This window comes from Urocitellus parryii, chromosome 16, assembly GCF_045843805.1.
Source record: "Urocitellus parryii isolate mUroPar1 chromosome 16, mUroPar1.hap1, whole genome shotgun sequence".
Taxonomy (NCBI): domain Eukaryota; kingdom Metazoa; phylum Chordata; class Mammalia; order Rodentia; family Sciuridae; genus Urocitellus; species Urocitellus parryii.
In genome coordinates this window covers 18,467,698-18,478,277 of record NC_135546.1, presented here as the reverse complement: position 1 = coordinate 18,478,277, position 10,580 = coordinate 18,467,698, and the positions used below count along the sequence as shown (strand labels likewise).

Below are 10,580 nucleotides of genomic sequence, written 5' to 3'. Positions count from 1 at the left end.
AGCTCACAGCACCCCTTTCCTTAAAATTAGGCAGGCTCTTCTCAGGTGCACCGAGTGCCCAGCGTCCATCCATCCAGGTAGGTGCCTCCCTGCTGCACAGATATAGGGATTGCATGCACGGGCTTCTGGGAGGAGAAGGGAAGGAGGCAAACTGGGTCTCTTAGTGCAGTTTCTGGTTGCTTGAGAAGAGACATCCAGCTCTGACCACTCTACTCCACCAGAGCTCATCCTGTGCAGGTCTGAATGCTCATCTTTTGATTTTTTTAAAGTACATCTTTTCATGCAAATGCATTTACAGAGAAAATGTGAATTTATCTCCTTTTCTTCTTCCTTAAGCATCTTGGACTTGACTCCTGTCATGAATCGGTTCATCATGGAGACCTGCTCCTGCAGGTACGTGTGGGTCTCTCGGTAATGACGGTTCAGGGTCGTGATGAAGCTCCTTTGGAGTTCCCGGTTGATGTTAGAAAAGTAATTTTTTTTCTTCTTAGGTTGCTCAAGACAGACTTGAAAAATACGGTTTGGGTCTTACTGCCATTGGGAACTCTGACCTGTTATTATTTTAGTATCAGGGATTGAGCCTGGAGATGCTTACGCTCTGATCTACATTCTTAGCCCTTCTTATATTTTATTGAGAGGCAGGTTCTTGCTCAGTTACAAGAGGGACTCACTCCGTTGCTGTGGCTGGCCTTGAACTTGGGACCCTTCTGTCCGAGCCTCGTGAGCTGGTGGAGATTCCTTAGTAGCCGCCGTTCACAGGTATAAGCTCATGAGCTGCTTTAACCTTAAGACTTTGCTTTTCAGGGGATAGTGTGGTTCTGAGCATGAAAACACACACTAAATCTCAGTCATTACGTATGGGAGAGGCTTGGAGGAAAGGAAATACGTGTGGGGTATTTCCAGGAAAATACTCTGCCAGTAAGTCGATAAAGAATGTTCTAGAATACGGGGTGGGGTGGGGCTCGGGGTAGAGAACTTACCTGCCATGTGTGGGGTCCCAAGCTTGATCCTCAGCATTGCAAGAAAAAAAAATCCAGTACCCATTTTATACCTGGGCCTCTGGAGTCCGGAGAAATACCCGCGCTCTCTGGAAGTAAGGAGAAAAACCTGGGCCCTGAGGAGACTCAGACTTGCAGGTTAGGTTGGATCCTTATCCTTAAGGAATACCTTAAAATGCAGGGAACCTGAAACTGGGTGCATTATGGTTCTGTGGACCACAGAGATTCCACCTATTGAACTAGGAAAAAATATCCAAGTGTGTTCTTGCTTAATATTTAATAACTGGACTTTGCTCCCATGGGCCAACTTCTGATGAGAAAAAATATTAAAATTATGCAGCTGTAGGGGGGGATTCAAATAGACCTAAAATTCCATCACCTGTCTCTGGACCGAGATGGCCAACAGACTCAGATATTCTGGTAATTTTTCAGCCTCTCTGAGTGGGTGATGGAGGGGACCCGAGATTAAGAGAACTCTGTGAAGTCTACCACGTGACACACGGATGAGGGTCCATTGTGAAAAACAGGGCCATTCCACAGGGACCGCTGGTGTCAGGAAGCCCTCCCAGATTTGCACACATGCTTCACCCTGTTGCAGCCGATCGATCTCCAGGACTCACACGATGAGTCTGGCTGCCGTTTACAGGTGACATCGGATACTCACCCTTTCAAGGGCAGATCTTATTGACCCCTTTCAAGCCATCTGACTTCAGAGTGTGCAATTCTTAGTGTTTTCTGGGAGGATGTGTTAAGAAAATCACCTTGTTCCTAAACCCACCAGAATGAAGGAAACAGAAAGCTCACGTGAATCTGAGTCGTCCAAGAGACTGACTCTCTTTGCCTTTGGAGGGTCTCCTTTCCCATGCAACATACATGACTTTAATTTACTAAATATGGTACAGTTTATTGTACGTGCCATATTCCTGGATGAGGATGGATGGAAAGAGCACAAGAAATCTCCCTTGCAGTAAGGTATCCCCATGAAAAACTCCAGGTCATCCCAGGGAACGACTTCTAGGACATATGGTCATTTTTTTTAAACGTCTAAAGGAAAGTTTGGTAATTTGCATCAAATAGAATCCAGGGGTGGCTGGGCCAGGAAGGGAAAAGAGAGGAGGAGGCGTGGCTTCCAGAGGCTGCCATGGAAATTTGCATATTGGAGGGAGAAAGGGACATTGGGAGTCCAAATATTTTCCCTCGTAGCAACAGTGTTGGCTGAGATGGATGAATTTTAACACTTATGATAATGAATTTCTTCCTTTTCTCCTAAGGCATGTACTCCATGAGCCTTGTCCCCAAGGATGGGAAAACACCCCGAGCTAAATGGTGTTGCTAACCTAAGACGCACCTTTTACTCTGAAGTGAGACTTGGGGTCCTGGCCAACGCCCTCCTCTTTCTGTTCCTCGTTTTAAGTTCCTCTGTGACAAGAGGCTCAAGAGCACGGACTGGATCCTCGGTCTCTTGGCCCTGACCCACCTCCTGATGCTGCTCACCGTGGGGTTCCTAGCTACGGACACTTTGTCCCCTCAACAGGGGCTTTGGGGTGACATCAGATGCAAATCGGTTGCCAACTGGTACAGGTTGATGAGGGGCCTGTCCATTTCGGCCACCTGCCTGCTGAGCATCCTGCAGGCCACCACCCTCAGCCCCAGAAACTCCCCCTTGGCAAAGTTCAAGCCTAAGTCCCCACAGGACAGCCTGAGGTCCCTTCTTGTCCTGTGGGTCTTCTATATGTCCTTGAGTGCCCACTTCTCCGTCCCTGTGGTCGATGACTCCAACAGGACGTCACCCAATCTAATGTTCCTCAGTGACTCCTGCACTATGATCCACAGGAGCCACTTCCTCAGGCATCTATTTACCATCCTGGGTGCACTTCGGGACGTTGGTCCTTATAGGGCTCATGGCCCTCTCCAGTGGGTACATGGTGACCCTCCTGTGCAGGCATAAGAGGCAGTGCCAGCACCTTCACGGCACCAACCCATCTCCAAAATCCTCCCCAGAACAGAGGGCCACTAGGACCATCCTGCTGCTCATGGGTTCCTTCGTGCTCATGGACTGTTTGGACTGCGTCATCTCCTCCTTCAGAACCATGTGGAGAAATGACCCTGTTTGTCGCTGTATCTAGATGATGTTGGCCAACGGCTATGCCACCGTCAGTCCTTTGGTGTTCATCTGCACCGAAAAACAGAGTGTCACCCTTTTGAAAGGCTTGTGGCAGAAGAATGGTCAGTGCTTCATCGTTGCATGATTGTTCAGTCCCCTGCCTGAGCCACTGCCCAGCTTTGTCCCAATGAACCATGGAGTGGTTGGTGGGTGTGCTCTCTGTTTTGAAGGAGTGGGAAGTGGGGTTTTTTATTTCATTTTATTTTTTTTAATTTTTTTTAAATTTTTTTTTTTTTTTTTTTAGTTTTAGGTGGACACAGTATCTGGGTTTTATTTATGGTTGATGACTTTGCGTCGAGTTGGATCCTTAGCAATAGGAATTTTTCCAATCGATGGGCCCAGGGGTGCAGGATCAGGAGAGCCAGTGGGTAGTTTTTAAATGTTCAAAATGTCATTATTCATCGGGGAAATGTAAATTCATTGTGACAGTGACCTGCTCCCTGGTCCCCAGTTGAATAGTGAGTTAGTCACAAAAAAAGGCAAAATTAAATGCTGGTGAGGATGTGAAGGGGAAAAAAGCTCTCTTATTTAGAGAGAAGGTTTTGCTAAGATTTTTAGGGCTGAGGCTGGCCTTGCAGTTACGATCCTCTAGCCTCAGCCTCCCAAATGCTGGAATCACAAGCACGCACCCCCATGCCCAGCACAGGTTAGTTTTCCTATGATCGATGTCACTCTCTGTGGAAGGCCCAGTATTTCTGAGAATGTTTGCTTTCTCTACTTTACAAAATGTGATCGTGTTTGCTTTTGGAGCTGTACCTTTTCCAAGTACCATGGCAGGGCTAAGAGCCATAATGAAGGAGCTCCCTTGATCACCCTGCAACAAGAGAAGGGAGATTTCATCTTGTCCCTGAGCCTCTGGACTCCTGTTTGGTAGACAAGTGTGAGTGGCAGACTCATGGCTGGGAGGTGACATGCCTGACAATTTCTTTTAGCTTGGTTTTATCCTATTCCCCAGAATGCTGTCTAATAAAAATGAGATATTCACCCAGACATGGCTACATACCTATCTTTAAAGTACTTACATGTAATATTTCACTAAGTTGCATGTATTTGATGGCTCTGTTGTACGGATACATTAGTGTGTGATTGATAGGGAATTTTGGAGAGAAGCTGGGTATGGTGGTGCACGCCTGATATCCCAGCAGCATGGGAGGCTGAGGCAGGAGGATTGCAATATCAAAGCCAGCCTCAGCCATGCAGCAGGGCCCTGTGCAACTTAGCACGATCCTGTCTCTTAATTTTTAAAAAAAAGAGGTGACGGTGACTTAGAATGTGGTTCCGTGGGCACACACACCCCTGGGTACACATCCTCCGCCAAAAAGTGTTGGACCCCACCCAGCTGCAAAACTCCAGATGTGTGTGACCTCGCCCGTTCTACATGGTTAGGTTTTGTCCTTAGAAATGCCCTCTCACTCTTGTTCACGCTCTGGAGAAAGGAGATCCATTTTTCTTGCTGCTCTTGTGGAATTTGACCTTCAGAAAAAATAGGGCTTTCCAGCCATTTTAAAGCCACGATGAACGGAGGTCTTCATTTCTGAATCGTGTTGAAAATCCACGTCTTCTTCTCATCCCAGCCTTATCCAAAATTTGTATATTTCCATAACTACATTATTTGAAGGAATGCAGAACATAATTCCATCCGCTGCACCAATTTACAGGCGATGGTAGCATGAGCTGTAAGAGTTTTACTGCATTTGGGTACCTCAACTTCTAAAATGAGTTAAATGCAATGAAAGCAACCCCACCCACCCATTTTCCAAATATGGCATAAGAGGAAAGCAATTTCACAACCGTCACTGTACATTTTCACGTTAAAATGTCATAAATAAATATTTATACGTTGACTCTAAATAGTCAGACATAATATCATTCTTTCCAGCGTCATTTGAATTAGTAATTCAAACAAGTTTGTGCGAAAGGACGCATGACATTTTCATGTATTAAAAACGACTCAGAAGGGTTCTGGGTCTCCTTATACTTAGAAATGACACAATTTGAGAAAAATACATTGTGGTTAATTACCATAATGTGATCACAAAACAATTTAAACATCTATAGATTTATAATAGTGTACTCCAGATACAAGTCAAGACATTAACGTCAATTAAAGGTTGAAATTTAAAAAAAAAAACAAAAAATTTCACCTGTCCTCCCAGTGGCTCAGGAGGCTGAGGCAGGAGGATCGCGAGTTGGAGGCCATTTGAACTTTTAAGCAAATATCTACTTGAGTTCTGAATTCTTAAAAGTCACCCTCTATTCTCCAATCTTTCACATGTCACATTTCCTTAGCAATTTTTTTTTCTTTTGGGTACCTGGCATTGAACCCCGGGGAGCACTCTGTGATTGAGCTATGTCCTCAACCCTTTTATTAAAATTTTGAGTCTAACAATTACCTAGCACCTATGGGGTCCTGGGCTTGAGATCCAGAATTGCAAAACAAAATCTTGAGGATCGATTTTTCTACGTGGACCTCTGGAGTTGGGAGAAATGCCACTGGTTTCTTGGAAGATGGAAGGAAACCTGGACTCCCAGAAGACCCACATTTCAAGATGAGTCTGAGTTCAAGGCTGAATTCAGATCCTCCTCTCACTGGGGGGTCTCATTGTGTATTTTGCTTTGCAAGAAGATGGACCCAAAAACACTCTGGGCAGAGTGTAATAATCCTCCCTTTCCTGGCGGGAAAATTTATTCCATGCATCAACTTCACTGAGTTACACTAAAACTAGTTGCTGCTCTTAAGAGGAATCCTGAAGGTTTTCCAGGAACCAGGCTCATGAGCCCAGAGCCCAAGGCTGTGGCTGCAGGGAGAGTTTACGCGCAGCTCTGGCGCCACCTGGTGTCCAATGCGCGGCTCAGCACGTCCAACAGGTGCATCTCTAGCGCCACCTGGTGTCCAATGCGGCGCGGCTCAGCACGTCCAACAGGGGGGAGATCCCACTAAGCCCAGGGCGCACCGGGTGGGTTAGGTTGATGGGTTTTTATTTATTCATTTTATTCATTTTAACTTGAATCTAAGAAAAAAAATTCCGGTGAAAGAGAAGCCATTGCTAACGTGACCTCTTTCTTTGGTGACCAAAATCCGTATTTGATAGAAGATCGCGTTCACGTGGTCATTAAAAATTTCTGTCTCAAAATGCATTTTTTTAAAAGGGGGGCTGGGGACGAGGCTCGGTGGTCACACATCCCCTGGTTCAGTCCCTGGTACAAAAAAAAAGTTTGCTCGGGGGAGACACAGGGGCCCTGAGGTTTAGGGCTCCAGTGTTGGCATCAAGAGTAAAGAGCCGGGCACAGTGGTGCACACCTGTCCTCCCAGGGGCTGGGGAGGCTGAGGCAGGAGGATCGCGAGGTGGAGGCCAGCCTCAGCCAAAGCAAGGCCCTGAGCCACTCAGGGAGACCCTGTCTCTAAATAAAATGCAAAATAGGGCTGGGGAGGGGGCTGAGGGGTCGGGTGCCCCTGAGTTCAATCCCTGGCACCCCCTAAAAAATATATATTTTTAGTGATAGTGGACACAAAACCTTTATTTTATTTATTTATTTTTATGTGGAGCTGAGGATCGAACCCAGGGCCTCGCACGTGCTAGACAACTGCTCTGCCCCTGAGCCCCGGCCCCAGCCTCCCTGCAAGTTTTAATAGAATCCAATTTCTGAGATCTGCTCCCCAGAGATCCCCATTTTATCCTTTGGCGCTGGGGCCCAGGCACCAGGACACGTAGGTCATTTTATTTAACCATCACACATTCTAAAGATGGAGGCTTTTTTTTCTTTTAATTGACAAAAAAAAAAAAAAAAAAACAGGGAATCTAAGACCCAGAGAAGTGGATTCACTTTCCGAAAGTCACACAGCAAGGGCAGAGTAGCACTGGGACGTGTCCTCAGAGCTCTCTGTCTCCTCCAAAGAGGTTTTCTCTACTCCAGGACACGGGGGACAGAGGCCTCTCGGGGAGTGGGTGCACACAGGAGCAGGGGACATGTGGAGGGGCACTCCCTGGAGGCACAAGTGCTGTTGGGCCAGGGTCAGAGCTGGACCCCAGGATGCACTTTCTCCCCAACATGACAAGCTGTGGGCGTCCTTGTCCCCAGCTGAGCCCTGTCCGGTACGTCAGGCCCAGGATGAGTCACTAAACCAGGCAGAGAGGGCTGGGAGTCAGGCAGGGACCCAGGGCCAGGCCCTGGAGGAAGTCACATGGCCCAGGGTCACCGGCCTGACCCGGGAGATCTGAAGGGAGGGACAGATTCCAGGCCCAGAGGAAGGGCCCAGCCCACGGGATGAGCTGCCCCGGCCACGGAGCATCCTCAGGAAGGACTCGGGGTGGGACCGCGATAAGCGCCTCTTCCCAAGGTGACCAGGAGCCCGCGGTCAGCAGACCAGTGACCAGTGAGGTACCATGCAGCCCACAGGACCCGGAGGCACCCAAGAACAGCCACACACCAGATGCTTTGTGGAAAGAGACACTGTCACACCAGGGTGACCTTGGACATGAGTCCCTTGCTCCAGGTCACCAGGTAGAGAGGGCGCCTCGTAGTAGATGCTCAATAAACGATTAGTGCAGCTACAGTTCAGAGGGAGGGGCGGGGTCCTTATTAGACCCGGTGGAAGGTGGACAGTTTGGATCTTAAGTGTCCCCAAAGGCCGACGTGGTCAAGGCTCGGTCCCCAGGCTGTGACACTCCTAAGAGGCGGTCAAATATTTAGGAGGTGGAGCCTTGTAGGACAAAGTCAGGGCATGTCCTTGACCCCAGCCCTTTCTCCTCCCCACCCCACTTCGGCTTCCCCCTGCCATAGATGAACAGGTCCCCTCGGCCATGGCCTCCAGCCCAGGGGTCACCAGATAATAGACTGAAACCTCTGGAACCCTAACCCAGAATCGACCTTCCCTGATTTTTTGGTGGATTACCTCAGGCATTTTGTCACCGTCTGGGAAAGCAGTCTGATAGGCACAGGAGGTACTGGGTTCCTGCGGCTGCCCAGCTTTTGTGGGCAGGGATCCCCAGGCCCCATCTTGTCCCACCTGTGCTCCTCTGGGAGACAGAGCCTAGAGGTGACAGCTTCAACCCAGGGGGGAGGAGCAAGAGCTTTCTCAGCTGGGACCCAGTTCCCGGGGAGGGGGGGGGAGACCCCTGCCTGTCCCAAGGGGGCCAAACGCTGGAGGAGGCTCGAGAGAAGGCCCGCATGGGACAGGGTCACAGCCCTGCTTGTCACCTCGTGGCTTCTACGGCCATGTCTCTCGCTCTCCTCACATGGATCCGTGAAGGTCTGAGGCTGAGGCAGGAGGATCACGAGGTGGAGGCCAGCCTCAGCAATTTAGCAAGACCCTAAGCGACTCAGGGAGACCCTGTCTCTAAATAAAATCCAAAAAAGGGCTGGGGACGGGGCTCAGGGGTCAAGGGCCCCTGGGTTCCATCCCCAGGACCAACATATTGATACAGATAGATGATTGATTGATTGATTGATTGGACCAGCGTGGCACTAAGTAGTTTATCAGTAAAAGCTTTTTCTCTGCTGAATTTTCCCAAAGAGCACAAGAAAGGAAAATGAAAACCCTGGGCACCCCCCAGGGGGCTCCCTGCGCGACAGTGATGAGCCTTATTGTGCCCGGGGAACCCCAGCGGCCTTCCCTGCTGTGTCCAGCAGGTGGCGCCAAAGCACGCGGCCAATTGTCACCTGCCCCAGAGTTGCCGGGTTGGGCTCAACCTGAGCCGCCGCTGCTGACAGGCATCCTCTGCTTCCCTGGGTCCCAGCACAGGGAACCCACTGGGCAGAGAGATCTGGGGTCCGTTTTCTGCAGCGAGTCCCACAAAACAGGTCCTCCCCTTGGTCTGGGGTCCCCAGGGACCCCCCCAGCCCACCAAGGACTGAATGACAAGCCCCTAGAACCCCAGCAAGTGCGATCCGCCTGGATCACGACCCTCAAAGGTGGCAGAGCTGGGATCTAACCCCCCCCCCAGAGAGCTGACCCCACAGTGTCACCTTTTAATACCAGGGCTGGGGACACAGGTGGCCATCCTCCTTCAGCCTGGGGTAGAGGCCAGGCCGATGAAGGCAGCTGTTTCCCTGAGTGGAGGATGATCCAGGAGTGGGCTGGGTGGAAGGGAGGAATAAACCTTTTTTCCCCCCGCTTACAACTTGATTTATCTCGGGCGTTTTGTCACAGTAACCGAAAGCTGACTTACATAGCTCTCTCAACACTCTCTAGGGTTCAATCTCAATTCCGCCAGGTGCTGGCTGTGGGACATTTTGGGGCTTTTCTTTATCCCTCCATGACTGACATTTCCTGTTCTATAAAATAATGATGCATGTGACGACAATAACAACATCTGCATGAGAGCACTATCAGGGGCCAGATCTCTGAGTGACACCCCACCACCTGGCACATACAGGTGCCACCTCTGTGTGGTATTAAATCAGTCCTCAGGCTCTGGCCCCAGGAGGGCAGAATCTGGACTTATGGATCGCTTGCTCTTCAATCCTAATTTCCTCCTCCACCTCTCTCACCTGCAGCCACCTTGCCCGTCTGCCCTGATCCACTGGTCTCTCTGTAATATCCGTCCCAATGTCCAGGTCACAAGGGTCCCTCAACATGTGACATGGATGAGGCTTTGCCCTGAGGTCATAATGATGCATCTGACAGGTGTTTTGGAAGCAGACTGTGCAGGGTGGACAGTATCTGCAGATGATGGGCAGGGGGGGCACTCAGGAGTGCAGGAGTTTGGCTGGGACCCTCTGGAGACCTTCCCACACACCTGGGCAACTGGGGTGGGTAACTACAATGACACAATCAATCGAGACCCCAGACTGGAGTGGCCCTGCATATCCCTGGCTCCCTCACCAGGCAACCTCCAGCCACCTTCCATAGTGGCTCTGAGCTCCAGCAGAAATGTCCCAGCCCACCACACCAGCAGTGTGTCTTTCTTTTACGTAAACTAACTAACTAACTCTCTCTCTCTCTCTCTCTCTCTCTCTCTCTCTCTCTCTCTCTCTCGTACCAGGACTGAACTCAGGGGCACTGGACCCCTGAGCCCCGTCCCCAGCCCTTTTTCTATTTTATTTAGAGATAGGGTCTCACCCAGTTGCTTACGGCCTGGCTAAGTGGCTGAGGCTGGCCTCCACCTTGCAATCCTCCTGCCTCAGCCTCCGGAGCCTCTAGGATGACAGGTGTGGACCACGGTGCTTGGTGCCTGGACCCACAGTGGGGTCTCTGTGGCCTGCCTGGCTCTCCCCACCCCCTGGTGGAGTCTCTTTTAGAGCAGCAAAGGGAGACTTGGACCCACCAACCCAGTGACTCACCCCTCCTTCATCCTCAGCGTGTTCCCACTGAACTCCTGCGCTCGCAACCTGCGCACAGTTCTGGGCTCTGCATAGCTCCTCTCACCCCCCCCCCGGACTTCTTTCTGTCCAGCATGGCCCCAGCATCCCCTCCT

At 50.1% G+C, this 10,580-nt stretch overlaps 1 pseudogene; it reads left to right on the top strand.

Annotated features, from left to right (window-relative positions):
- The first annotated feature begins 2,299 nt into the window (after positions 1-2,299).
- Positions 2,300-3,247, top strand: LOC144250603 (vomeronasal type-1 receptor 90-like; annotated as a pseudogene).
- Positions 3,248-10,580: the final 7,333 nt, after the last annotated feature.